Source organism: Anser cygnoides, chromosome 2, assembly GCF_040182565.1.
Source record: "Anser cygnoides isolate HZ-2024a breed goose chromosome 2, Taihu_goose_T2T_genome, whole genome shotgun sequence".
In the NCBI taxonomy this organism is placed as follows: Eukaryota; Metazoa; Chordata; class Aves; order Anseriformes; family Anatidae; genus Anser; species Anser cygnoides.
In genome coordinates, this window is record NC_089874.1 from 52798128 (window position 1) to 52825616 (window position 27489).

The 27489-nt window shown below is 41.3% G+C and overlaps 1 long non-coding RNA gene across 2 annotated transcripts; it reads left to right on the top strand.

The window, feature by feature from the left end:
- The first annotated feature begins 218 nt into the window (after nucleotides 1-218).
- On the top strand, nucleotides 219-27284 carry LOC136790067 (uncharacterized). Of its 2 annotated transcripts, none has more exons than XR_010829295.1 (3): nucleotides 219-7508; nucleotides 12773-12865; nucleotides 18901-27284. It is a non-coding gene; the product is annotated as an uncharacterized lncRNA (long non-coding RNA). The 2 variants fall into 2 exon arrangements; XR_010829296.1 differs by lacking the exon at nucleotides 219-7508 and adding an exon at nucleotides 11824-12327.
- Nucleotides 27285-27489: the final 205 nt, after the last annotated feature.

The window sequence follows — 27489 nt, forward strand, 5'->3', positions numbered from 1 at the left end:
AACACTTGCAGGCTCTGACCCAGGTGGCTCTGCCTGGTTTGAAGGACTCTTTCCTGTGAGATAACCTTTTTCTATTCTGTGATTAGCTGTCAAAAAACATATTAGGCTTTACACCCATGTTTTTCTTGCTTAGTCATCTCTCCAAAATCATATTTGGACTTTAAAAAAAAACAAACAACAACAACAAACAAACAAACAAACTACTGAAGACAAGGTTTGTTAGTAAATAAAACTGTATTTTATAAGAAAAGTCTTGAAAGAGTTAAAAAAAATAAAAGAGTCCATTTCAAGCCTTTACATTTTGAAAACATTGATGAAATTAGTTTTTCACTGTTTTACCACCACTACTTTCAAGCTTCCTTCCCACGCTGCTGTGCGAGTTACTTGTAGAATACTCAGGGATACAAATCTCTACCAAGCCTGACTCTTAGTTTCTCTGACAAATGCTCATGCTGTGAAAGAAGAGACATTCAGCTGCCCTGGATTGAGCAGGCTGTCAGACTTCCCCAGAGAAGTTACCATGGAAAGAAGCTTCTTTGAAACCTTGTTTAAAGTGAGGGCTGTTAATCAAGGCCTTGGTGCTCTCATTAGAGAGGGAGGGAACCATTTAAAGTCAGGAAGCTGCAGTATATGAAAGTCATGAAATTGAAATGAATGCATCTTTTGCCAGCTGGTTTCACACCCCCAGTTGGCAATCCACAAAGGTTTAGAGGGGGAATTAAATCCATTTTTCAGCAGAAATAACTATTTTTGTGATTATCATATAGATTCCATGAGCTACGCTTTGGTCCTATCAAGACAGGCAGGCAGCTGCATGAGAGGTGGAAAGAGAGAAAATGATTGAGATGAAATCACCACCAACAACTATTGCAGGCAGGAAGGCAGTTTTGGATCCCAGCCACAATACTTCTGCAACCTGGTTTGAATGGGCCTGACGGGATGCCATAATGGAACCTACACTGAACAAGGTACGTGGAAAGCTGTCTGACATGGGCTCTATTTCAAAGAAAAAATACAGTTTCCATCCAGGCTTTAATTGCTTTTATTTTACTTGTTTTGCTCTTGGGGCTAAGATTGCTTTCAATAAAATGAGATTAAAAAAGTAGAGTGAAATAACGCTCTAAAACAGAGTCAAATGAGAAGAGCTTGGAGAAGAAAGGGTTTGTCCTAGTGTCAGTCTTTAAACCAGCAGAAAGGCCCAAACAAAATGGATGACTGAAGTTTATTGTTGCTGTTTGGGGTACAGTTCTGCTCTTACACATTTTTCTGAAACGCCACTAGCCTTCAAAGTCCAATACGTTTTACTAGAGCAGAAGTGGAGCGGCATCTGATTTTGGTCTGGTTTTTTGGTCTGACTGTTACCTTACTGCAGAACTGATGACACAGCTCCCACCTTTATCAGCTCTGGACACAATCTTACCTTCAAAGTACAAATGCTACAACTGAGTTTCAGTTGCAGAGCAAATCTGTTTTGTGTATCAAAGGTCAGGATCAAGTCCTTAGCTGTGAACGGCAGGATTATAAATACTTTCTGGCAATCAAACTTTCGTTGTCTGGTGTATCTTGAGTCAACAATTGTGGCGCCTGCTGTTTCTGATGGCAATTTCCCCATCCTCTTTTGGATTACTGGAAATTCATCCCTGTGCAAAGAGCACTTGTATCTCTTGAAGTCCCAATTTGTGTCCCGTTGTGATTATTTAAGAAGTGTCTGGGAGCCTTGTAGGAACTGAGCCCTGGGATAAACTAAAGATTAGTTTCTATTTACTGCGAAGTACCAGAAAGCATGGTAGCCAAACATCCCTGGCAGAAAGGCAGAGAAGAGCACTCCAGCACCCTTGCCACTGCTGTGACTCGAGTGCTCATAGTGGCTCTGGCTGCACACACAGGTAGAAGGTCAATGTATTTCTGTGTTAAAACAGAGAAAAGGGAGGTTGAGAAGAAGAGAATAAAAATATGTGGCCTTTCTGAGCTCTCGTAAAAACGGCAACAATTTAGATAAGAAAAAATAAGAAACATCCATTATCTCTAGGCATTACTGTAATGGTTACTAAATATTAGAGAGAGAAAAAATGTTTTTCTATCTAGAAGATGGCATATCAGTTCTTGACGGCTCACTAGCAAGACACCCTTCTACCATCCCATTCCCCCAAAGAACCCACCTTTTAATATTTCTTCTGTTGTGAAATAGAAATAAATATGGGCAGGTGATGGTTTTAGAGACTGGTACTTTTTAGCTTTGTCTAGAAGACTCCACTGATTTATCCAGCAAAAGAGAAGGGAAATATCCACAGTCCCCATGTTGCTGGTTTGCCAGTTATTGAATACTGCAAATCAGTAGTACACAACCTTTTCAAAACCCATGTGTCATTCTGACAACTTTCCAGGACCAAGGGGGGCAGACTTAATCTGCTTGCATATTAACATAAATTTACATAGGAATTGAATCAGAGATGAATGTGCACAGTTGTTATTATTGTGTATTTACAATAAACTGCACTGTAAGTGTTGACAGCGCTTCACAAAACAGAGAGGAAGACAAAACATTCTTTGAGAGTTGAAGAGTAAGTGAAGCACCATTTTCCTGAAAACGGTTCTTCACGTCTTCCCAAAAATTTGATATGGCCACAGGCATAGAGGAATGCAGCATTGAGGCTGTTAGGTGGCTACTGTATTTGTATGAATAGCAGATTAAATCTGATCTTCCACAGAGAAGCTTGCTGTTGTCTGTGGTTTGGAGGGACCCTGTTTTTTTCAGGGATGGAGATAAGGATTTTGAATTTTGTGTGCCCTCATCCAAACTTGTATCTCAGCTTCTAATTTTTAATGAATTACACAAGCTCCACCTCTCTGAGACCTGTATAGCAAGAGGAAAAGTTTCACTTATCTTACATTTCTGCCTACTTGATATTTAACTATTTATGCACTGAAGCAGACATTTCTAAGCTTGTGATGGAAGAGGGTTTGCAACAGTGCTGCGTATTTGAAGGCAAGACATGGAAAATTTGCTGTCTCCTGGTATGGGAAAGTCAGTGGTGCACAGTAGGGTTACAAGTACAACCCTTTCAAGCTATTTCACTACTAAAGAAAGGATCCCCTCTGAAAAGACCTTTAAATAGATGCGCTTTTCATGTGGTGCAGAAGGAAAAAAATATTCTAATGTTGATTTTTTTTTTTCAAAAATTAATCAGCAGTGGGCACTGACATTTAATAAACTGGCCTGTAGCATCCCTGGCCATAGAACACCCTGGGAAAAACTCCAAACTGCCAACACAATTGCTGGATAAGCCAGCCTAAGGGACCTGGAGGGCACTGCCAGAAGAAATATCCCCTTTAACTTTCAGCCATGGTGAAGATGTGCATTCATTACCAAAGAAGTGGAAGAACACCATGATGTGCTCTGACTACATTGTTTAATATACTTGTTTAGATGTTGGAATTAACTCTTATTTTGACCATTATTTTTGATGTCTTTTCTCTTGAGAAAGTTAAGAAGAATAAGGAAAACAATGTATGTGTTCAGCACATCCCTTTCTGTACTTTGTTTTGGGGAATTGTGTAGTTCAAGATAGGGTGGAAAATGAATGAAACCTTAAAACAGTACACCTGTTAGTTCAAATAAATCAGACTTAGACCCCGGGTTGAATGTGTCAGCTTGGGAAACATTTTATTTAGAACTATGTGGATCCTAGCAAAGGTTTGAGGGTCAGGTGTGGTACAGGTATAAATCAGAGTAAGCCCTGCAACCTTTGCTGGAAATACACCACAGTAGGGGCAGGGTGTTCAGAATGTCTTTTGACAGATATCTGACCTCCCTTAGGACCTTAAGAATGAGAGGAAAGTGGCAGTGAGTTGGCTCTCAGAGTCCCAAGTGGTTTCCCATGGCAGCTTAACTGGTCCCCCTGCATCAGCTACTGCTCATATATGTGAGCTCTTACCCTTTCGTAAATATGATGTAATGCAATTTATTCTCATCTTTTTTTCACTCCAGGTTATCCCTGTGAGCCTAGGTCTAAAGAAGAAAGAGAAACGATGACTTTTTTGGATACTTTTTCAGAGGGCCCGGGCCCAGGTTATAACTGCATCTATGAGAATAGGAGATTGATATGGTAGCACATGTCTCTTTGTCAAATTTTTCTTGGCTCTTTGGTTCAAAACCTTGTCTTTCATACTGTGTGAGTCACTTTTCTATTGGCAGTCTAAAACAGGCGAATGAAGCAATCCTACTGCAAATCTTGGGACAATTGTTGGCCATCCTAAAACATGTACGTGCCTTTATGTCTGAACAACAAAAAAAAAAATCATAAATAATGTTATCCCTGTGAATCAGAGTAACCCAACTCAGGGCTTTTGCTTACAAATCATCTCATAAATTATTCAGCCAGTTCCAATTTTTAGGTGACTTGCTGAACAGAATCTAGGTCATAAATTGACATATCCTAAATTGGGCCAGTGACAGAATGGATTACATAAGGACTTTCACTGCAGAGCCCCAGGTCCTAGCCTCTCCTGCAATAAATAATTAAGTATTTTATGGAGCATGGGATAAATCCAAGAGACTGGGGAAGCTTTGATTTAAAATACACTATAGCCTAGTGGTTAGAAGCATTTCCCGGGAGATTCAGGCTCTGTTCTGTGGTCTAAATCAGGCAAAAGAGGAAGCTGAGGCCAGTTCCAGCCTCAAAAGGGACAGATCTGGCTGGCAATAGATGGGAAGGTGGTCATATTCCCTCCAGGTGCTTTTTGTGAGGCATCCACCTGGGAGGCATGTTGTGAGAACCTGAAAGCCAAGCAGAGGAATGTTAAATTTGTGAAAGTACAGATACAAGCAAGCATCAAGCTCCTTACAGATGGTGTAACGATTCCCTCCAGCAGCTGAAATGTAAGGTACTTTTGTTACGTAACATTAAGCATCTGTAAATTTAGTTGATCAAATGGGAGGTGTCTTGGAGATCCAAATTTGAGTTCAGGTGCCTAACATGGCAGCCCATTACTTTAGGCTATTTATGAGTTGGGTATCATGTGCTTTTATGTTTACTATAATATTTTCAATTCTTTCCCCACATTGCTATTTTGAGCTAACCTCAGTACCCACAGAGGGCTCCGTGACCCATCCACTGACTGCTGAGTTTGCTATGAGACTAACTGTAACTCTGAGCCTGGTTTTCCCTCCCATCTGGCAGCAAAAATGAACTGCTGCTGACTGAATGACCACTGATTCTCTTGGAAGCAGAGCTCTGCTAACAGCAACAGCCAACTCTGTCACCATTTGTGAGGATTTGTAGCTTGGACTCTGAGACATCTGGCTGAGATATTTACGCAGTCCCGTATTGCACTCACTGAGGCTCTGCTTTCACATCTGGAGTCTAGACTGAGTGACTCTATGGGCTGGCCTTCAAGCCTCCAAGCAGCTCATGTCCCCCTTGTTCTCGCACTTTGTCTTTTTATTGCTTTATTGGTTTATTTATTTGCTGTAGGTGCTCCTATCATATCTCCTCAGACATTCCTGTAATGGCCACTTGAGAGCCTCAGTGAGGAACAGCACCAACTGAAAGAAACCGGGCAAAGGCAGACAGGATGTATAGGGAAAAAGGGCTGTGTTGAGGCAAAGCTTTGATTGCGTGGTTGTGGTAATGGGGAATGCCTGGTGCTTGATTATGCTGTTTCTTCTGAGTTGTACAGCTGTGACTGTGGGAAATGACAGTGCTCAGCTGCGCACAGCTTGTATTCAACACATGTGACGGGGAGCGGGGGTTTCTGTAAGCTGCAAGAGTTGGCCATGTGGTTGAGCCAGGCAGGGAAATGTGGTTGAGCCAGGCAGGGAAATGAGTTACCCACTATCCTGAGTCAGATCCATCATCAGGATGCAGGTACAACCTGGGTCTTCACAGAGTTGTTCAACTTCAACCTGGTTAGAGTTGTCCTCTGGATGGAGACCATTCATTGTCCCCAGGGATAAGGCGGGGGCCCAAGGCCTAAAACATGGCATGATGGTTAGAAGTTATAGCCAAAATGTAGAGATCTGAGGTACCCGAGACATTGGTATAGGGCTGGTAAATGCAGCACAGGTCCCGTGGGAGAGACCTAGAGCATCTAAAAGAGACATTCAGGTTTAGGAAAATAATCCCTTCATATGTTCTGCCTTTGTGCTTAGTAGTGTATATGCTACAAGCTGCAGCCCCATGCTGGTGCTGTACTTCTGCAACAGGTGAAATCCTTCTTGATTTGAGTACTGGCCCCAACGATATCACCTGCTGCTGCTTCCTGCACTGGGAGCAAATCTTCCCAAATGTTGCTGTCCTTATTCTCAGCCTCTCTTGATTTCTTTCCTTGGGCCTTTAGTCTATTAGTTCCCCTCGGTCATCTGTCTGTCCCACATTCTCCTTGTAACAGTTTTCCTTTGTTTCAGATTTTCTGGTTGCCTAACAGACCTGTTTGCCGCTGCTAGAGAAATACTGCTAGGGTATCAAAGGCTAAGGATTGTTGACAACAGTGGTGTTATGATCTGGAAATGCAGTGGAGAAACTGAATGGTCTAATAGGGAAAATGTATGTAGTCCTTGAAAAGACGGGTACTGTGAATGTACCTTTTTGTGTAGGTAGGTCTGTATATATTTGGATACAGATAAGCCAGAATCTAAATTAAGAGAATGTCACAAACTCTAGAAATTCAAGCACTGAAATACAGTTCAATTCATCCTTTAAAGAAGGGTAAAAAGGGATTTCAGATATTCTCCATGCACTTAAAGTAGCCAGCAACAGCATGATGGCAGTCCTAAGTAAAGGGCCTTAATCAGAGTATATAAAAAGTCTGGAATGATGTTTGAACAGCATGTCCAGCTCCCAAGCATTGTCTCTTTCCTGCTATCAATGACACCCATTGTGCAATAACAACATTTGCACAGAGATACGTCCTGTTTTGCGCACGGAGAATATATTGAAGCAACCATAGGGCTGCACTAGCCTTGACTAGAAAAGTCCCCAGGGGCCCGTCTGCCAGCTGCTGACTGATGTAGAGCTGCTGCTACTGATAATAGGGTACATGTGCTGGCTTTGAGCTGAACTAGGCAATCTGGGGCATAGTCAGATGCGCTCAACAAGGATCAAGTTCAAACCTGTTTAAGAAGTTAGTTCCCATCAGCAGTGATTTAAGCTAAGTAGTTTTGTTGTGGATTGGAAAGGACGAGGAATGCTCACACAGTCAGCTATTTCATCTTGGCTGTCACAGTGGTGATTTCAACACAGCCAGAGTAGTCGGAAAGAAAACAAACAGCTGAGATCTGTAACTTCCTAAATCATAAAGACACGAGCTGCTAAAGGTGTATTTCCATTAGATGTTTGCATGCTTGTATGTACCAGAATTATGCTACCGACTTTGCTCTTTGCAAGTAATTGAAATCAAGAGATGCCTAAACTTCTTTGAAGATGTAGCTCATTGTTCAACACTGGAGATGGCTGCCGTTGGTTGAATGCTGCTGATCCATTCAGGACCTCAACCGCAACAGGAAGAATGTAAGTGTGGCTGAGGCTAGAAAACACAGATTTTTGCTGTAGAGATTGAAGTACCATTGCTGGAGAGCAGACATAATTTTCCCCACTTTATGCTGTCACAGGAGAGGAAATTAAAAAATGATCACTGCAAGATTTAAGAATCATAAATACACTAATAATTAGGCAACAGAACATTGTACATGACATCTGCATTAATGTCACCCAAATTCATCACTAACGGTGCTCCTTCTAGGGATATCCCACATGTGGTAAGCAGGATATACTTTTGTGTGAATAGTGTTTCACACCATCCCGTATCAGTGAGGTCGGCTCTGCTGGCTTCCAGGCTTGGGAGCCAGAGTTGGCCTTGTATCAGAACAGTCATACTGTGAAGCTACTGAGCAGAGCTCCTCTGTATTTCCCCAAATTATTCAGTTCCTTTATCAGAAAAACACATCTTATTCATCAGGAAATGAAGCTAAAGGTCTTCTTAGTGATTATTGCCTCCTGGAAATATTACTGCCGTATACTTGTGGAGTTCTGGAGCAGCTGTAACTGTTCTGGAGTTCAGCTGTAACTATTCAGTTTTTCCCTGAGAGGATTCCCAGTGAGGGCACCTTCAGGCAGATCTAGAAAAGTATCTCCGTGAGTAAATGCCTATGATGAGATTCCTGTTGGTAGTGACAACAGGAGTTTAGATCTCAAAAAAAAAAAAAAAAAAGGCACTGTAAGTAGCTACTAAATAACTACAAAATAACTACTACTCTGGCTTGGATAAACTATGGTGAAACAAAGGTGACTTCTTTCTGGAATAAATTGTTATGTCCGGTAAGTGATCACTATCTTATAATGAAATATAAGTTGAAAATACACACATACACACACTCAGAAAAAATAAAATAAAAATTTACTTAAATCTGGTTACTCTGGCAAGGATCCCACTGACCACAATAGTATTTTACCTTTGCAAGGATTAAGAGAACAGCAGGATCTGAACAGCTGGTTGCTTAGTTGGGTTGTTGGTGTTTCTAAACATATAATAAGGCAGTGCTGAATGCAAATATTTTATAATCTGAATACAGAGATCTCATACCATCACTCAAGACCTCTTGAAGGCAATGCATACAACATACAAATAGAAGCTGTAATCTATAATGCCACAAATCCTTTAGGAGGATTATCTCTGTTATCTCATCTGGCATCAGAGAATTACATGTAATATAGACACATAAATGGCTTAGTCACAGGAAGATCCTTTAGAGAAGGGTAGTAGAGAGGAAGTTTTGTTTGCTTCTAAGCCGGGCAGAAGAGGGAAAGCTCTTCAAATGACAAATGGATCAGAGCTGAAGTCTTCTTTGGGTTTGCAGCAAATCTTTTTCACTTGGGAGAATTAGCCAAGGGAGCTGGACCCCCACTATCTTGATTTTGTGTAGTCATTTACAGCCATGCAAAGGGTGGGTGTCACACATGCTTGTGCCTCCATTTCCCTTTGGCTAGGTTCAGTCAATCTGCATGAGTGCTAAGGGCTATGGAAAGTGAAAGGCACTTGGAAAGAGGAAGACAATGATTAAACCCTGTAGCTCCCTACCAGCCCAACAAAAGCCCTAGATTTGAATAACTTGAGCTCAGGATAGGATTGCTTGACTTGAGGCTCAGTTTCATAGCTAAACTGATGATTTACTGATTGCAGAGCCTGCCTAGATTCATCTTGCATAGTTTTCTCCTACTACCTTCACTTATTTCTCCTTATAGAACCCTGCTGGTTTCTTCAGAAAGTGAAAAACTGATGCAGTATGATAAAATTTCCCCATTGGCTATGGCTTTCCTTATGTCTCCTACCTACCTTGTATCTTTTTCTATACAGATGAATGGGATTTTAACCTAGTCTTGTCTGCTTGCTCTAGTCACCTTATTTCCTTCTCACGTGTGTATCACCCTGTTTTTCCTCTTAAAATCTCGCTCTGTCTCTCCTTTACTAACAATAGAAGCAGAGTTGTTCTGTCCCTTCTTAAAAATACTTATTTATCAGAATCCCTTCCCTCAGCAGTTACCAACCAATTACCAACTCTTTCATTCCTTTCATCTCTAATTGCATCTCAGACAGCACTGAATGAGTTGTTTATTGCCCATAAACCAGTGTCAGAGGTGCTGTCCCAGATCCTCCCCAGTCCAGCCTCTACACTTCTGATTCATCTCAAACCACCCTCTCAAAGTTCTTTAATGATGGTAGGACAAAAGGAAAAGAAGGGAAAGGACATGCTGGCATACCTTGTAATTTTAAATACCTATTTTGTGTTCTCATGTTTTGGGAACTGATTAAAAACCCACTAAATTAAAATTAACTCTAAATTAACTCTTTCTATTGATGTAATGATCTTTAGACAAGGACTAGCAAAATTATAAATCGTGAGAGTCAGGGTTCAAAAAGGAATTTCAGTATTTTTGTTCAAAGATGGGTCATTTCCTGTAGCTTTCACAGTGTCCTTTCCACTCCACTGACCTCTGCCTTATCATATACAATCTCATTTATATTCACTTTTACAAGATAAGTAGTTGGATGTGCATAGAAGAATGTGCCATTTTCTGAGAGCATTTCTTGGATTCCCTGAAGAGATTAGTACAAAATTTTAATTAGGGGCATTGGCAGAGTTCCCGCATGTTGGTGTATTAGGCTGTGGTTTTCATTTTCATTGCCCATTTTGGTTCCTATACAATGCATAGGATTTCAGTGGAACCATGAGACTTAAGACTGGTTTACGATGCACACATTGTCCCTTCAGTTTTTGTCCCTGCCATTGATACAGATGAGTCATGATTAGCAGCTGTCTCGTCTTTTTCTTCCAAAGACTAGGGCGGTTGCCCAACATTTTGAGGACATTTGTCCAAAAGATGTCAGAGTCTGAAGTGACCAGTACAATTTCCACTAAAACTCTGGAAGGCGTACAGGATGCAAGTGTCATTAATTAAGTTCTAAGAACCTACAGTGCTGTGGGAACCTGGCAGAAAATACACAAGCTGAATTTTGTTTGCAACTTCCTTCTATTTAGGAATTCATTAAAGGGTTGGAGCATTTGCAGGGATTTCAGGACCCAGTGCTAGAATGGCTAATTGCTGGCTTGGTCTTTTGTATACAGTGTAGCACATAAAAGGACTGTGATCAAAGAATGCAGGTGCTGCTGAGGGCAATGAGAATGCAAGTATGGTGATTGCTTGCCGGATACAATATATAACGTTTCATTTAGCTGTGCTTTGCTTTGGTCCGTGATTGGATTTTGCAGGAATTGGTGAATGATTTTGACTGAAGTGATTTAATAAATATATTGTTTAAGCAGAGCGAGAAGTTTATACCTCTTCTTTCATCTTCCTGTTTTTTTTCCCTTTTAGCACCCAAGGGAAACATAACCACCACTATAGATCTAACTTTGATTAAGGCATTAGTAAGTTTAAGTTGCTTTCACCTTCCTCAGTATGTTAGAGGTGGCTGTCACAGTTTTAGCTGGATCTGTGGTCGTGTATTGCAGGAGAGCCAAGTTACACAGTACAGTTTAGCTTACATATCTTCACAGTGAGAGCTTGAGAAATCACAATTTTATGACTACATTTATCATACATACCTAGATTTTCTTCAGTTACATTCTCATCTTGCCAATCTTTTCTTATATCGTTCTCATTGAATAGCAAAGAGAAATCTATGATGAAGCTTTCTCCATTTTTAACAACCATCCGATTTGACCCCCAAAAAAACAAACCAAACCAAACCAAAAAACCAAACACAAACCATATGAAACAAGTAAAGCTGTGGCCCCTGTTTTGGAGAACATGCATGAGTAATTAAATAATATGCCCTTCTGTCACCATTTCTGCAGGGAGAGGGATTAAAATCTGTGTTCACAGGCTGAGAGCAGGTGTCTGTGATGAGATCCCATGCTGTGACATGCATGCAGCACATTCTTACATGAAAAGCCCTGGCTGATGAAATGACCACAGGAAGACAACATGGAACCCTCCCGGCAGGATCAGAAGAAGCTTAATTAAGCTCTGTGGTCAATTTTGAAGTGAGTGTGTGCCCACTTTAGAAGAGCGTTAAGAAAACTGAAAGCATAGCTATATTTTAATTATGTTCTGGTCTTTCTGACATTCCTTAAGTAAACTGTATTGCCTCTTGCGTGGTCAAATGATACAGTGACTCAGAAGTGAACACACACATCTCTACGTAGATGGGATTTGGTAATTGATCCAATGTGGTTTTAGAGTTTGTTAGTTGTGGACATTTTTTTTTTTTCTTTCTGGCAGAAGGCAACACTGAACCCACAGTTTCTGCAGTTATACTAGACACTGTTGTTTCAGTTGTAATTATATTACTGAAATCATGGACTACAAGTTCCCTGTAATCTTGTTAGAACTTAGAAAAGGTTAAAAAAAATAAAAATTCAAAAAAAAAAAACCAAGACTCAGAGAAAAGATGAATGTTTGTGTTAGGATGGTAAATAATAATGATAAAAATGACAGTAGTACTGGTGGCAGCAGTTATTTGCTCTGTATTACTCTGCTTTTCCACTACAGGACTTAATATTCTTTCCTGATTTCCCTGAAGCAACATGAGAAATTCTTTACATGTGCATGACTATGGCTATTGCAGTAGTGGTGAAGCAGAGATTTGACAAGTGAAGTGTTCTAACAGCGCAGGAAGTCAGTGATGAAACTGGAAAGGCAAGACTAAAGTACCCATGTCTATCTTAATGCAGAATATGCGGTGAAAAACTGTAGCCTGGCTGTATGTGGATTGATGGAGTGACAAAGAAAAGCTTAAGGCTTCATAAACACCTTTGCTTTTCTCAACGTAAAAATATGTTCTCTCTTCCCTGTGCTTTTTTTTTTTTTAACAGAATGGTCTAGGTCCTTGTCAAACATGAAAGAAGGCTCTGTCCGAGAAATTCATTAACCAAATTAGACATAAAATAATGAGAGGATGAGAAGAAAGCAGCCAGGAATGGGGGGGGGGGGGGGGGGGGGGGGGGGGAGGAGGGGGGTGCGGGTAGCATGGACAAGGATAGCTAGAGACAGTTTTCTGCAAGGGTAGCTGATTGAAACAATGGTATGGTACCCTGACTAATGTAGAGCTAATTAAAACTGTATAGGACAAAGCACTATCAAACATACTATAGGGAACAATCTTTCTATGGTAAATCCATCCCCGATGAAATTCCACTGACTTCAATAGGTTTTCTTCTGGGATGAATTTGGCCTGATAAACTAATAAGTCTTTTCTGCCTCTAATTTTTAAGGTCCTTTTGTCAGAAGCATAGCAAGAAACTTCAGTCTGGCTTTCAAAAGTGCTGAACACCCAAAACTCCTGCAAAGGTCTCCGTGAATCACAGGTACTCAATACCACCGCAAATTAAAACTGAATGAACTGTTTCATGTTTGCTGTGAGTTTTCTCTCTGTACAGTCACATCTGCACAAAGACCCTAAGTTAACCCCCTAAGCCTTTTGAGGCAGAAACTTCCTATGCATAGGTACAACACCTCACACAGTGCAACACAGAGCTTAGCAACGGCCTCCAGGCATTAATGAAATAAAATTAATTAGTATCAACAACAGTAAATTATAATTTCACAGTATTTGTATTTGCAGGGCAATGGGTAGTGTGTATTTGGGCTGGCTATGTATAGATGGGCCTACTTTTGTTACCCAGTTTTCAACTGTCCATGGTCTGATTTTTCAGATAAATCACTTCCAGTGTGTTCATGGTATTTGTGGTCTTAGAAAATCTGTCTTTTTATAAGTCTATAAAAGCCATGTTGGGAGACAGTCAAAAGTAAAAACAACTGCATCTTATTATGTCTGCAGCACACAACAAGTGACTCTTCCCTTCACTCTTCAAGCACCACAAATTCATGTGCTTCTAGTAAAACCTCTATTTGTACATTAAGTTTACACTGCATGTTGCAGTAAGCATCTGTGAGGTGACCAGGACTGTCATGTAAAACCATGTCAGACTTGTTTTGAAAGGTCCAGATCAAACACAGAACATGCTCTTTGGAATTACAGAATCATAGAATCACAGAATATCCTGAGTTGGAAGGGACCCACAAGGATTACTGAGTCTAAATCCTGGCTCCACACAGGACCAGTCTGAGAGCATTGTCCAAACTCTTCTTCAACTCCAGCAGGCTCAGTGCTGTGAGCACTTCCCTGGGGAGCCTGTCCCAGTGCCCGACCACCTCTGGGTGCAGAACCTTTCCCTAACACCCAGCCCGACCCTCCCCTGTCCCAGCTCCATGCCGTTCCCTCGGGTCCTGTCGCTGTCCCCAGAGAGCAGAGCTCAGCGCCTGCCCCTCCGCTCCCCTCGTGAGGGAGCTGCAGGCCGCCATGAGGCCTCCCCTCAGCCTGCTCTGCTCTGGGCTGAACAAACCAAGGAAACTCAGCCAGTCCTCATATATCTTGTTCTCTAGACCCTTCACCATCCTTGTAGTCCTCCTTTGGACACTCTTTAAAAGTTTTCCCTTTTATTGCTATGCTATTGTAAAGTCTGCTCATCTTTTGCTTCCACTCCCTGGAAGACATACATTGTATAGACAGAATTTTAATAGCATGCTTCTCTCTGATCTCTCTCAATTTCTAGGTGTTTTTTTTTTTCTAAGAAAAACAAAAAAAGAAAGTCCCCAAAACAGAAAACCCCACTGTTGAACAACAAGTTGTGCTCCAATTTTATTCTGAGGGCTGTCTCCAAGAGGAGGATTACTAGTTTAAATCTGGTACTTAAAAAAATAGATCTGTTTGATTACTCAGTGCTTGGTTTTCAAAAGGACAGCTCCTGGGGATCTTAAAAAATATCCATAATGCAACAGGAAAGGAATATAATAGACTAGTTTGAAAAAAAAAAAGTACGACGAGGGGAAAACATAACATACAATACATTTGGTGTGAACTTTTCCCAGAAGATTGCTTGAGCCTCATAGTTCACTTACAAGCAGAGTACAGTGATGCTGGGCAGCCTGCCAGTGCTTGTTATTGTAGTACTGTGTGAGCTAGTTCCCAAGTGAAGAAAGAAAAAAAGAGAGAGAGACATTTTTTTGCCTTTCATAGGTGTCCCACACTTTCCTCTCTGCTCTCTCTGAACACCGTCCTGTTCTTCTCTACATCAAGGTGCTTTGGTGTATGCTACACTGTGCAGATGTCACACTAATAATTTCACATGTGGTGCTTTCACAGTTCAGGAGGACTGACACAGAGCTGTATCACCTCGCTGCACTGGAGGTTTCAGCTAACAGCTCTCACCTGATAGTCTAACGGTAAGGCACCCTCTAATACACATAGTGAGGATGAGCAACACCTTGTCCTCACAACCAAAGTATCTTGGAAGGGAAACATTCCTAGCAGCGAGTGCCAGGCTAAGTTGCATGTCTACACTGAATTTTGCAGCCAGATGTGAGCCAGGATAGCTTCAGCTTAGTACCATGCTACAGATACCGTGAGGTTTCCAGCGGCTTAGAGTACTGGCAGAGCTTCTTCATGTCAGCCTGAAAAACGTTTTACAGGCATGGATGAGTTAAAGGCTGACAGTCTGGCCACAAATGTATAGCAAAACTGAGTATGGATGAAGGAGGCCTCCTACTTTCTTGTATCTATATTCTACCTGGAAATCCATCCAAGAACCTTTCAAAATCAGCAAACATGACATGGGGTTGTTTTTATTCCCCTCCCCTCCACATCCACACACCTCCTCTTCATGCTGGTATGTTGTCTTGAACTGCAGCACTCTCTGGGAAGTACTTGCACAGCCTCCATCAGAAGCATGCTGGGCTCCCAAATGTGATAAGAAGCTGATAAAAATGATCTGGGCCTGGGTTAAAACAGCCTTAGTGGAAGAATATTTAGCTAAATAGATACCATCTGTCCCTCAAAGTGAGCGTGTCCTTGTTCTGCCCTGGCCTGACCAGTATGAGCTGTTGCTTTTGTGGTGCGGTCCATGTGTGGACTGGCTGTTGTTCCCAGGACCTGGGGCGATTGTTTATGCAATGTGGACTTTATGAGAAACAGTTTCAGTTGCAGAGAGGGCTTTTTTTTTTTTTCCTTATTTTATAAGGATTAAAGATTGGTAATGAAAACAACATTTCGGCTTAATACAGAAAAGTGCTGAAGCTGGAGCTCAGCTGAACAGGCATGTTCGCCTGTACAGCACATTTCTTTAGGGAAGCCAAAGAGGAAAGGAATCCTGAAGAGCTAAAAGCAGTTTACAAATTACCAAGAGAGTTTTCATGTCAATAATGCATGGTGCAAATATTTTCTAAGGGACACAGGCAGTTAGCACACAGCACTGATTTTACAGTTTTTAAATGCATTTTTTTTTTTACCTCCTCACAGACGTAGATAGTGGAACAGAGCTTGGAGAGGGCTGCTGCTACAGACCGTTCATGCAGATGCATGGAAAAGGTGTTAAAGACAAGAATCAGAGGTGCAAGCTTGCTCTGAGAATGCCTTAACAAACTTTCAGACTCGCAGTACTAAAGCAAGAGTGTGGTCTGCCTAGAGCAGGGTCCTGCACACCATTGGAAGCTCAAGAGCAGAGGAACTGTCACACTTCCCCAGGGAGGGTCAGGTGGGGACACCTGCAGTGGGACAGTCACGCTGTTTAGCTAACCTGAGCATATTCATGATACCTAGTCAAAGTGAAGCTGAATATCTGAAGGCCTGTATCTTCAGTCTCTGAGCCATGTTATAGGTATGTCTGTCTCAAATGCTGTCCCTGGTTCTGCCTCCTGGCTGGACCTTGAACCTTTGTTGTAGGTGGCTTGTTTTCTGGTTGCTGAGCCCTGGACCTGGATTAGTACTTGCCGTGTCTGGGGCTGTTGACCTTATTATCAGCTCCCAGCTCTGTCCACTGTGGTTGGGCCCTATGGGGTGGTGCCTTGCTGGTGAGAGTGCTGCTGGTGTGGGGCTACCCTCAGCCCTTAGCTTACCTTCCCTCAGGCAGCGACCGTGTTCTTGATGCTTCCTCAACAGCGTCAAAACCTCTATAGTCATAGGATAATGTCATAAGAACTCTAGCAAGCAGTCACACAATGTAAAGGGGTGTTATCCTATTGTTTATAGGCTAGTTGGCAATGGAAGCTGAAGAGTCTGGAGGTCCTGAAGTGGGCAGCAAGAGTGTCTTTTCCACCATCCATTGTAGCAGCCATAATGTACAACACCTGCTTCTTGGCAGGGCAAAGGCTTCTCACCATCTCGGTGTTGTTCATGCTGATTGTCAGGAGACAATCACAAGGAAGATGAGGGTCAACTGTTTGCCTGTGGAGTGAAATAGAGGTTCCTGGTATTTCCTGTGCAGTTACTGTTGCCTGTGATCTAGCTGAGGGAGTGGGAAGGTGCAGTGGCTTCAGTGCTCTGAGACTCTGGACCAGCGGCAAATGACCAAACGTGGCCTCGAGTACATCTGCAGGAGTGATGCTTACACATTTGTGTACGGCAGTGATTATAGTTAAAATTTCACATGGCACCTCACCACCACAGCCACTGCGGGAGTCAGCAGTAGTATTTCTCAGAGCAAAAAAAAAATATGTTAAAGAGGGTAACATTTAGCAGAGCTAGTTCTTGTTCATCTCCAGTGAGGTTTGGGCTTTAATTGCCTGAAGACACAGGGGAGGAGGGCAGCTAGTGTAAAAAAATGAAATCTCAGGAAAGGGACAAGTTTTCTTTCATTCCCTGCCTCAACATTTGTAGAGGCAAGGAGGTCCCTTGGAATCCCAGGAAGAGATGGCACTGCAGGGAATTCTGAAGGCTTTTAGTGCTTTACTTGAAGACCTGCAACTTTTGTGTGGTTTGAAAGTGAGGTCAATTCATAAATCTGTGTTACTTTTTCTCCTAATTACTTTTACTTCGAAAGTGAATCCATCACCTTGGAGATGTGTGCTTTTGAATAGGTTATTCAGGCCTGAGTGGTCTCAGCAGTGCGTGCAAGGCCTGGAGCAGCAGCACTGCAGAGGTCTGCATGCAGGGAAGAGAGGCAGGAAAGGGGATATTCACATGCAAGTGCATCCTGTGGTCCCACAGTTAGAAAAACTTCCATAGATGGACCCAGACCTAGCAGGCTTGGAAATATGTGACATCCTCATTTGGGTCAATTATGACAGACAAGAGAAACCTAACAGTATGTGTAAAAGTTGTAGAAGTTATAAGGGTATACTACAGAGGCATGTGTTCTGGGAATATCTTCCAGGAAGCGAAGGATATTTTTGTATTTCTGAATCAGACATGTTTCTGGTATATGGAACACAACAAGAAAGTTCAGAAGTCAAACTGTTGGGATTTCTTGTTTGTTTTGATCTTTCCCTTACACCTCAATGACAGAAGACAGCGTATGCAAATAGCTTACAAATAACTTAAAAGAAAATTACCACTGATTTTTGCACAAAGGACTGCAATGTTAGAAGAGTGGATATCTGAAAGGTGTTTCTGGGTGGCTGCAGAGTAGTACTAAAAGGTTGTGCTTTATAAAGAGCATGTTTATAAACATGATTTAAACATGATTATAAACAGTGATGTTATTCAGAACAGTACTTGCTATAGGACTTGCTGTGATATCTTCTGATTAAAGCTCAGAAGCACAGGTCTTGGGGTAGAGGGTAGAAGCTGAGGCTTATAAGCAGTTGACTGTTCATACAGGAAACTATTAAAATTTTCATACTTATAGTGACAGTCAGATAAGAGGCAAAATTCTATTCTGTTGTTTGAAATTTTCAGTATCAGACCCTCCTAAGCACACTAGGGCGCTTGCTTCTTCTTCTTGTAGTAGGGTGAAATGAAACTTCTTTTTGATGGCTGTTTCAGCTCAGCGTTTATGAGTTAGAAGGGCTGATCCTTGGACCTGGTCTATTTTCATTGCATGTGTTACACAGATTTCCTTAAAAAGGAATCTTGTGCCTTAGCCAGAAAGATAAATAATGAGAAAACATCTGCTATTTAAGCTCTGGACTGACCTATAAATCTTAATGACGAATGCAATCCCAGAAGCAGAAATCATCTACAGATTGCAAAATTCTCTCACTCTCTCTTTTTGGTTTCCTTTTGTTCTTTGTTGTTGTTGTTCCTCTAATCCCTTTAATTCCTGGTAATTTGGAAGCCCAAATATGTTTTTTCTTCTAACTGTTTCATTATAACTGATAGGAGCTGCTGAGAGAAGGGCATGGCAACCATAATAACACAAGAGTGATGGAACAGACAGACCCTATAAGGAGCTGACAGGCAGACGATAATGACAAAGTAGAGGTTGGATAACTAATAGTTTGGATGATTTACTCTTGAGGAGCTCTGGAGGGTGGGATGCTTCTTTGCCTGTTTATTTCAACCTCACATGCTGAAGAAAGGGTTTGCTTAGCCACTTTAATCTTTTGCTGCATTTTCTCCTACCAGGGAATGGGAATCTGCTTCTTTCTTCAGTGATTCTTTGCAGCCTGCCTCCCAAAGACAAGATTGTTCATAAGAATAAGAAGAGGTTTCTCTCTCATTTTGCCTCTCGACCTGCAATAGAAAGGGTCCAGCAAACTTTCAAAACATCTGCACCCATGAGGACTGAAGAGCTAAGGGGCTAGAATGCAAATTTCTGTGGAGAATCTGAGGTTCAGAATTCAAAGAAGGATTTTGGCATGGGGCATGGCATGCCTGCAGCATGAACAAAGACAAGGAAACTCTCATCTTGAATTTGCTTGAGGTGCTTAATAGAACTGGAGGGCCTCTCACACAGCAAGTCATTCTGTTATCTGTTTGTTTATTGCAAGGTCAGGCTAATTTTATTCTGAAATATAATCTAAACATTGGAAGAGTTGATGTTGAGGTAAAAGTCTTAGGAGATTGTGAGCATCATATGGACATTTCTCTTGATAAATCACAGAACCATCCCCTTGCAAATGCACAATGTTGGAATATTTCTTCTTCTGAAGCTGTTAAGTGATCCTTGCATCCAATGAGTCAGTGTCTTTGGTCTGTAATTTCACAGACACGTCAGTGGGTAAGAATTCTGTGGAAATCAATTCACCTACCTGTCCCAGGCTGGGGCAGGAGGGACACATAAGTTGAGCTGGAAATTCAGCTCTCTTCTTAGATTGGTACTCCCTGGGCAGAAATTACCCCATTCTGAATTGCTTTAGAGAGACACAGCTATAGTTCCAGAGTGGCTGGGCTGGCACTTTTCAGGCACACAAGCAGACTGAAAATAAGATAGCGTTTGTTGGTTGAAACAGCAATCAAGGGAGCGAGAGCTAAAATTAAACACATGGTGATACTCTGTTTTGTTCTTTCCTGTGCCCTGAATACCATCTGCTTGAAAATCAGGTGAATCCAAGTGTTATTCTGAAAGGTTCTCCTTATTAGATTGAGATTTTCATAAAGTGGAGCAAAGTATTTTATCTAAAAGAGGAAATAAATAGGAGTCTAATAAGTGAATGCAGAAGAGACTGCAAACTGATCAGTGATCAGAAGAGGGTGAATGGGTTTGACTGACATCTGGAGAAAAGCAGTGCTGTGCTCTTTCAATTACAGGTTTAAGACTGCCACAATTGACAGATTAAAGGTGTTCACCCTAATCCAAAATTATACTTTCTCCAGTTAAATTGACCATTGTGTCAGCTTCAATTTGTTCAGATACGTCACCCACAGTCACTGATTGGACTGATTCACTTGCACACTCTTTGACAAGGTCCCTGTTTTGTGTTCACTCCTTACTTTTGCTATTTCCCTTGTCAGACAGATACTCTAGAGGCATTTCCATTATCTCCCATGTAGCTGTACCTCAGAAATGTAGTGGACTGGAAAGAAAAATCCTCGGGCCAATTATTCTGACATAAACTCTATTTATCAGAAAGCACGAGAATATGAAGTGTAAGTTAAAATAGCTCAAAAATAGGATGCATACATGCACATATACATACACCCCAGGCATACACCTAAGTAATGCTGTGCTCAGAGCCTTTGCTGTGACTGAGAATGGATGAGCACTTTTAAATAAGAAACGACCTGAACATTGCCTCAAAGTCCAGATTGAAACAGTCTCTCTGAGAATGGAAGTGCTTAAATTTAAAGCAAAACCAACAAATTGTTTGCACAGTTCTGCCCTGTAGCATTTCTGTTAGAAGCAAAAGCACCAAACTGCTTGGAGAACAGTTATCCTGTAATCTTTCTGACTCTTTGAAAAAGGAACCGAAGTGAATAATATTTGCACATTTCTGAGAACAATACTGGTGCTGATGCACCAACACCTCCTTGGGCAAGGAGATGAAGAAGAAGAGACAAGTTGCATTTCCTTTTCCTTCACAAACTGAAAGAAGTGGAGGTAGTTGTCTCATAAGCGTAAAAACATAAAGTGGCATTCAGGTTCGTGCTTTTCAGCTTTAGCCAAATGCATCATGTGGGCTCTCCGTTGAGAGCCAGATTGAAAGCATTGGCATCCCACTGAAGAACGTTCCCATGGGGAGTTTTGGAGTCTGGAGAGACCTTGGTGGTGTACCCTAAACTTCCTCAAGGTGCGGGCAGTCCTGCAGGGAACATGTTAATCTCTAACACGTTGGAGAGGGGATGGCAGGGTGCAGCCTTGTAGGCTGTGAAGGTGTGGCAGTTCACTGGAGCAGTCAAACTCAAGGCAGTGCAAAAGAGATGAATTTGTTTGATCTCATCTCCCTAGAGCTTCATTCATATATATATTTATATATAAGTCACTTGTTAACTCTACATACCATCTTTACATGGTGATGTGGCTGGTGCTCAAGCCCCCAGTATCATCCTTGTTGAAATTTCATTTGAATCTTATTTCAAACTGATGTAGGTGCATGTGTAATTAATTTCATTGTCTTCTCAGACTCTTTTGCATCTCTGCTTATGTTTTTTTTCCCTGTTTTTTTTTTTTTTTTTTTTTTTTACTCTTTGAAGTTATCCGTGAGAATAAAAATGAAATATTTTGATGAGGTTACAAGTACATAAAAATGTCCAGTATTATCTATCTTTGTAATCCATCTGTCACAGTTTCACACACAGCCACTAGTGGAGTTTCCAGGCACTTCAGTATATAACGTTTAAAAGAAATACTACAGCCAGAACAAACATTACTTGCCTATCCACCAAAAAAGGTTCAGGGATGACTTTTCATCCACTAATGCTGAAGGAAGTTTTTTTCCACTGCTTGCAGTAGCAGTTTTGAATGGGGTGCAGGCACAGGTTCTGTGTAGCTAGCAGGACCATGGCATGCTATGGAGGCTTATGAAGCAGGACATTAAGGACTGAGCAGGGTGCCTCTTGTCAGTGCTAGAAAATCCTTTGCTTTACATTCTGGAGAATCCCGTAGTTAAAATACTTCTATTTTACACAATATTTGCAGAATGTTTATAATTCTGTCAACATTTTACCCAAAATGTTATATATCCCTTGAAAGACACAAACTGAAGCTGATGGATTTTGGTTTGTGTTTAAGACTTACAGAGAACAGGGAAAAAATGCACTCTTTTTGTTATGGCTTGTAAACAACTCTAACACATCGGGTAATTTGTGTAGATGTTTGAACTTTGGCTTGTGTGTTACCCCCAACCATAACTATGCCTTTGGGTTTTCTGAGTAAAGTTACTATGAAAGATAAGCAAAAGGAAGTATAAGAGCAGAGCAGTACTTAGCACTGTCTATTTGGCTAACATCAGTTTCCTCTATGAGGTCTAAAGCACATGCCTCATACACACCCTTCAGTAAATACTGAATGTACAGCAGCAGAATTTGTTTTTACTTATTGATTTTCCAGTTTTCCATAGTCGTGGCTCATGTTCCATGAAGTTAGGGTGGGAACCATTCCTTCTGTCTACAGCTCTTTGAGTATGCTTGCAAACTTTGTGCAGAAGCAGGCTGGGCACACACTTTTCGTTAAGATATATGTGATGCAATCTGCAAAGAAAAGTCTTGGAGTAGCTACCTTTTATGTTTGTTGACTGTAAAATGAAAAGGTACTACTGGGACTGTTTATGTGACTCAGGGTTCAGTTTTCATGGAGATGAGCTGTAGCTGTCACTCCCACTTTAATCTGGAACTGAACGATTTTTTTTGTAAGCTGCTGCGCCATGCAAGGCAAAATGGCACAAACAAAGAGGGACCACAGAGGTGAGCTTGTTGAGTCAGTACCACTTAGTAACAGTTTGTAGCAGAGAAGTAGAGGCATCAGAGATTCAGCAGGGAAAGAAAGCAGAAAACCGTCATTGACTTGACAAGATCTGAAAACCCTAAGAGAAGAGGCAGAGAGGAGGAAGGCAGTGCATCAGCAGGGCTGGGGATCAGCCTGTTCTAAGGAGAAACAGAGGTTGACATGTTTCTCCTTGATTGACAGCACCTTGGCCAGCAGAGACTCACAAGGTGATTGCCCTGTGGATACTGAGCATATGAATGCTTAGCCTAATAATGTTAGTCCTGGCCCACTGCTGCTTGTGTTAGCAATAAATAAGACTACTTTTATGTATCTACAATCCTGCTTTTGGGCCTCTATTGCCCAATAAAAGATGGCCAGACCTTGAGGGTTATATTTAGTGTGGTCTCCTGTATTGTGCAGACTGCAGTACTGGCCTCAGTTAGTTCCTTCTTGAACGAGAGCATATATGTTTGGGGAAAAAAAAATAAATCTGTCTTGTTTGAAAAGTTTTCCAATGATGTATACTCTATTACCCCTTGGGAAATAATTCAACTGGTTAATTATCCTGAATGTTAAAAATCTGTATGTCAGTTTTACTCTGAGTTTGACTGTTTTTAAATTCCAAACACAGAATATTATTATGTATTTACTAACTGAAAAGCCCACTCACCGTGAGGTTTATGCTGCCGGTTTTGATGGTGAACATGTCTTTTACCATCTCCTTGATGAGCATGACCTACGTGACCCTCTCACCTTCAGGTCTGTGCCCTAATCATGTGTCCTGGGACTGTCATTCCCCTAACTGGATCTTTTCTGAATGCTCTCCAGTGCTTTGATACCCAGAAACAGACACAGTACTGAAGGTATCCCATTGCTACCAAATACATAGGAGACCTAGTAGTGGCAGGAGAAGAAGTATTTCTTGTTAATATAACTGAGCATTGCGATGGCTGGAGCACCACTGTGAGAATTTATGCCACCAGGAAGCCACCTACTTTGTCATTTACAACACTTTTGGCCACTGGCTGTTCGAATAACCTGTGCACCTCTTCAGTGTGAAGAATTCTCTGTTGGTAGATACAAGTTTGTATCCACAGGCATGTCATTTGCCTGTGCCTAATTTAGCAAGTGCTCCAGACTGGTGATTTGTGATCTTTATCACTCCCACTGACTCTTTTTGCCAGGGTGGACTTAGTCTGTAATGCAGTTGTGTTTCCATCCATGACATTGATAAAAGTGTTTGATAGCAGAGAGGCAAGAAATAATTTGATGGGGAGCTCACTCAAGTCTCACCTCCTTGACTGATGTCACTCTGCTTTAATTCTTCCTCAACTGACTCTTGTAGCAAGCTGTACTCTGCTCACCTGGTGTTCATAGGGACCTGGACACCTGCTCCAGCAAACATGGAGCCATGACAGTGCCAGATAGGATAGTCCAGGCAATGCAATGCACCAAGTTATAAGCCAAGTGAAGTCCTGCCCACCTATCTACTACTAGACCAAGATACTTTTACTGGTTCTGGTGCTTCACATCTCTGTGATGCTGCTGCTCCAACCCTTATATCGAAACAGGACCAAGAACTGGTCCTTGAAGACTGGCACTCATAATTCCCAAGGGACCCCAGCTATTCTTATGTTTGCTGGTGTCGACTGACTCAATTCAAGGTTGCCTACTTGTGTGCATGGGGCAAATGGCAACTTAAAGTTTAACATTTTCTGATTTCCCACTGCCTCTTCTTGTAACATCTATGTTGTTACAATATCTGATGTAAAACCAGAACGATATGTAAATGTGAATATGACTCCTTTAAATGAACAAGGAATACAGCAGACAATGAAGAAAAGTGCAGAGGATTAAGTGTGTATCATAGAGGGAATACATTGTATTAACTAAATGTAAACATATTTTCTTGGGTTTTGTGTTTTGGAATGAGAATGAATGGGACAGATCAGCAGAACAGGGATACCCCTGGTGAAACTTCACTTAAGTCAGTAGAGTTACACAAGGGATACATTTGGCTGATTCTTTTGCTAACGGCTGTATGAAAACTTTAATATAGAGTTTCTGCATGTGTGAAGTGTATGCCAAGACAAATGCAACATGCTAAATGGAACCTCCTGATTTATTTAAATTAAAAATGCATTACAAAAAAACAGTGGATAATTGGAGTGGAATGGATCCAGACTAGAATCGTCTGTTTCATGTCTCCAGAGTGTCTGAGGGAGGAGCAGTGAGGAATATCTTACTTGTAAACCTAAGCAATGAAGAATATGCAGATAGCAGATAATTTCTTGAAACTGCTAAGATCCAGCAAGGGACTCAGAGCTCTTTAAAAGACAAAGGTTGTAATCAGATGTAAAATAGCAGTTTTGGCTGGAGCTGATATGGACTAATAGATTACTAAATTCAGCCTGTTCTCAGCTGTTCATCAGTTAACTTTCTCATTGGCATTTGCCTCCATCTTCCCTTCCAGTTCAGTTCTGTCAGTATCGTTGTCAGTCCCCAAGTGGCCAAAACGTTCTAGGTATAAAAATAAACCTGTCAAAAATGCTGAACCTGAACAAGCTTGTTTTGCCTTTGCTGTGTTGTAATTTAAGCCTGGAGATGTGACAGAGGCTGGCTAGCTACCAGTAATGCCAAACACCTGGGGTTGGGCTAGGAAAGGCAATATCTTGGTGTGGATCATCAGCAGCCTGAACAGCATCTCTGAGCATGGTCTGACTTCACTATCTGAGCAACATAGACCTTCTTCCTACAATACCAATCGCCCACTAACTGCAGTGTAACCCAAAGCCCTCCAGCAGCCACCTTTCTCTTTGTGCTGACCTGAACAACCATTTAAGCTGTGTAACTGTTGAGCTGCTCAGAGATGTAACTCGCACTGAAGGTCTGGAGGGTTTCTCAAGCTCTGGGTTTCCCCTGCCATGCCCAACCAAACAGACACTCCTAGGGCATACCTAACTTGCACTTGAGTGAAAGTGCTGGGAGGAAGAAAAGGGAGAAGTGTTTATGTACCCAGTAACTTCAGACATGAAAGACCCAATTTTGAAGGGACGCTAGAAGCAAAACTAATGCTCCCATGTGCACTCTTAGAAGTGGTGCAAAGAAGTTTCCTTGACAAATGAAGAAGCTGTTCTACTTAGCATGGAATAATTATGCAAATGCCTCTAGGATGAGGCCAGAGTAATCACGAAAGCCAATGCCCATGTTAACAGTGCATTAGATACATGGAGTGACTACAGCCCCCATGAAGGACCGCGATGGAATAAAAATCCTCAGCAAAGTTCTCAGCCTAGATGGGTCACTCTCAAGAAAAATGGGGCAACTTTGTGTCCATATACATACTCAGAGCCAGTGGCAGACTGTTTTAATTTCAAGGGACCGTCTGTGATAAGAAACAACCAGCAAGAGGAGAGAGAGGAACTGGAGAGAAGCTAAAGCACTCCAGGAAATTCTGCCAGGTCCCTGATGCAAGTTGTCTCATATGTTGAGAAGTGCGATGTTGCGGCATATATTTCAGTGGAGGAGTTATGTGAGTGTTGCAGTTTTCCTATGTATGGTGGAAGTACCTATTAAAAGAGCAAGACAGAGTGACAGTGCTTGCGTAAATGTATCGGGATGGAAAAATATTGAAGTATTGCCCATAAAAAGAATTAAAAGTGAGATTTTCAAAACTACTTCCAGAAAGTTGACACTCAATTTTCTTTCATTTCTAATGGGAAAAGAGTATCAGAATTGGACACCTTTGAAAATGCCACCTTTTTTCAAAGGGTCTTAAATTCATTTTAATTGGTTTGAACTCTTCGGGTGTTTAAGCACATTAGAAAATGTTACCATGAATCAACAAAAATGTGCTAATCTATTACTTCAGAAAGTTTAACATTAGCATCCCAATGTTAAGTTAATTCATCAAGGTTTAGTATATGTCTTTAAAAAGAAGCTGTCTCCTATTAGACTGGGTTATAAGAAGAATAGTAGATAACCTTAGTACTATCAAATCCAAGCAGTGTAAATAGCCTAACTTTGATATCCTAAAGTTTGAATACTGAAATGTGAAATCAAAATGGTCTTTCACAGCTCCATCCAGTGACCACAGAAGTCAGACTGAAAATTTCTGATGAATCCAACAGGCTTTTAATATTGCTTTTTCCACCCTGTTTAATGTCTGACCTCTTACAGCTCTCTTCCTGTAACAAAACTCCTAGGGAATCTCATTCTGGGCAGTACCTGACTTCTGCCTAAGTTCTAAGAAATAACAAGGTCATTTGGTAGCACTGCTGAACTCAAAGCAAAGCCTAAAGACTAGGGAATATGTACCTTCTGCAAATGTATACACTTCTAGAAAATAAGCTTTTATAGAGTATAGTGTTCATTGTTTTTTCTCTAATTCTAAGCAACTGTGGTGACAGTTCCACTTATAGTTTGTGAGATACAAGAATTATGCACATCTTAAAATACTACATGCATGTCGTGCAGACTCAGGCCTGTAATAACCTCCAATGTCAGGAGTCCATCCTGCAACCAGGCTCATCCACTGGAAAGGACAACATTGCACTCCAGCAGTTAACGTGCTGGACCAGGCCCTTGGAGCTGTGTACTTGATTTCACTCCTGGCCTGCAAACTACATTTCATGAATTACTACAACTCCGCCAGCCTGGATTTCCTTCTGTTTAAAGGAAGAGGATGATAATTTCTTCACAAAACTTTTTGGTAAGTGGTTGCTTTGTTTGATTAAGACCAGCTTGCTTATTATTGCCCAGACAGCAAGAAAAAAATTCAGAGAAACAAGATTTTTTTTAGACAGTGTTATTAATTTCTTTATGGCATGTCTTGCATTGGTAGTATAACA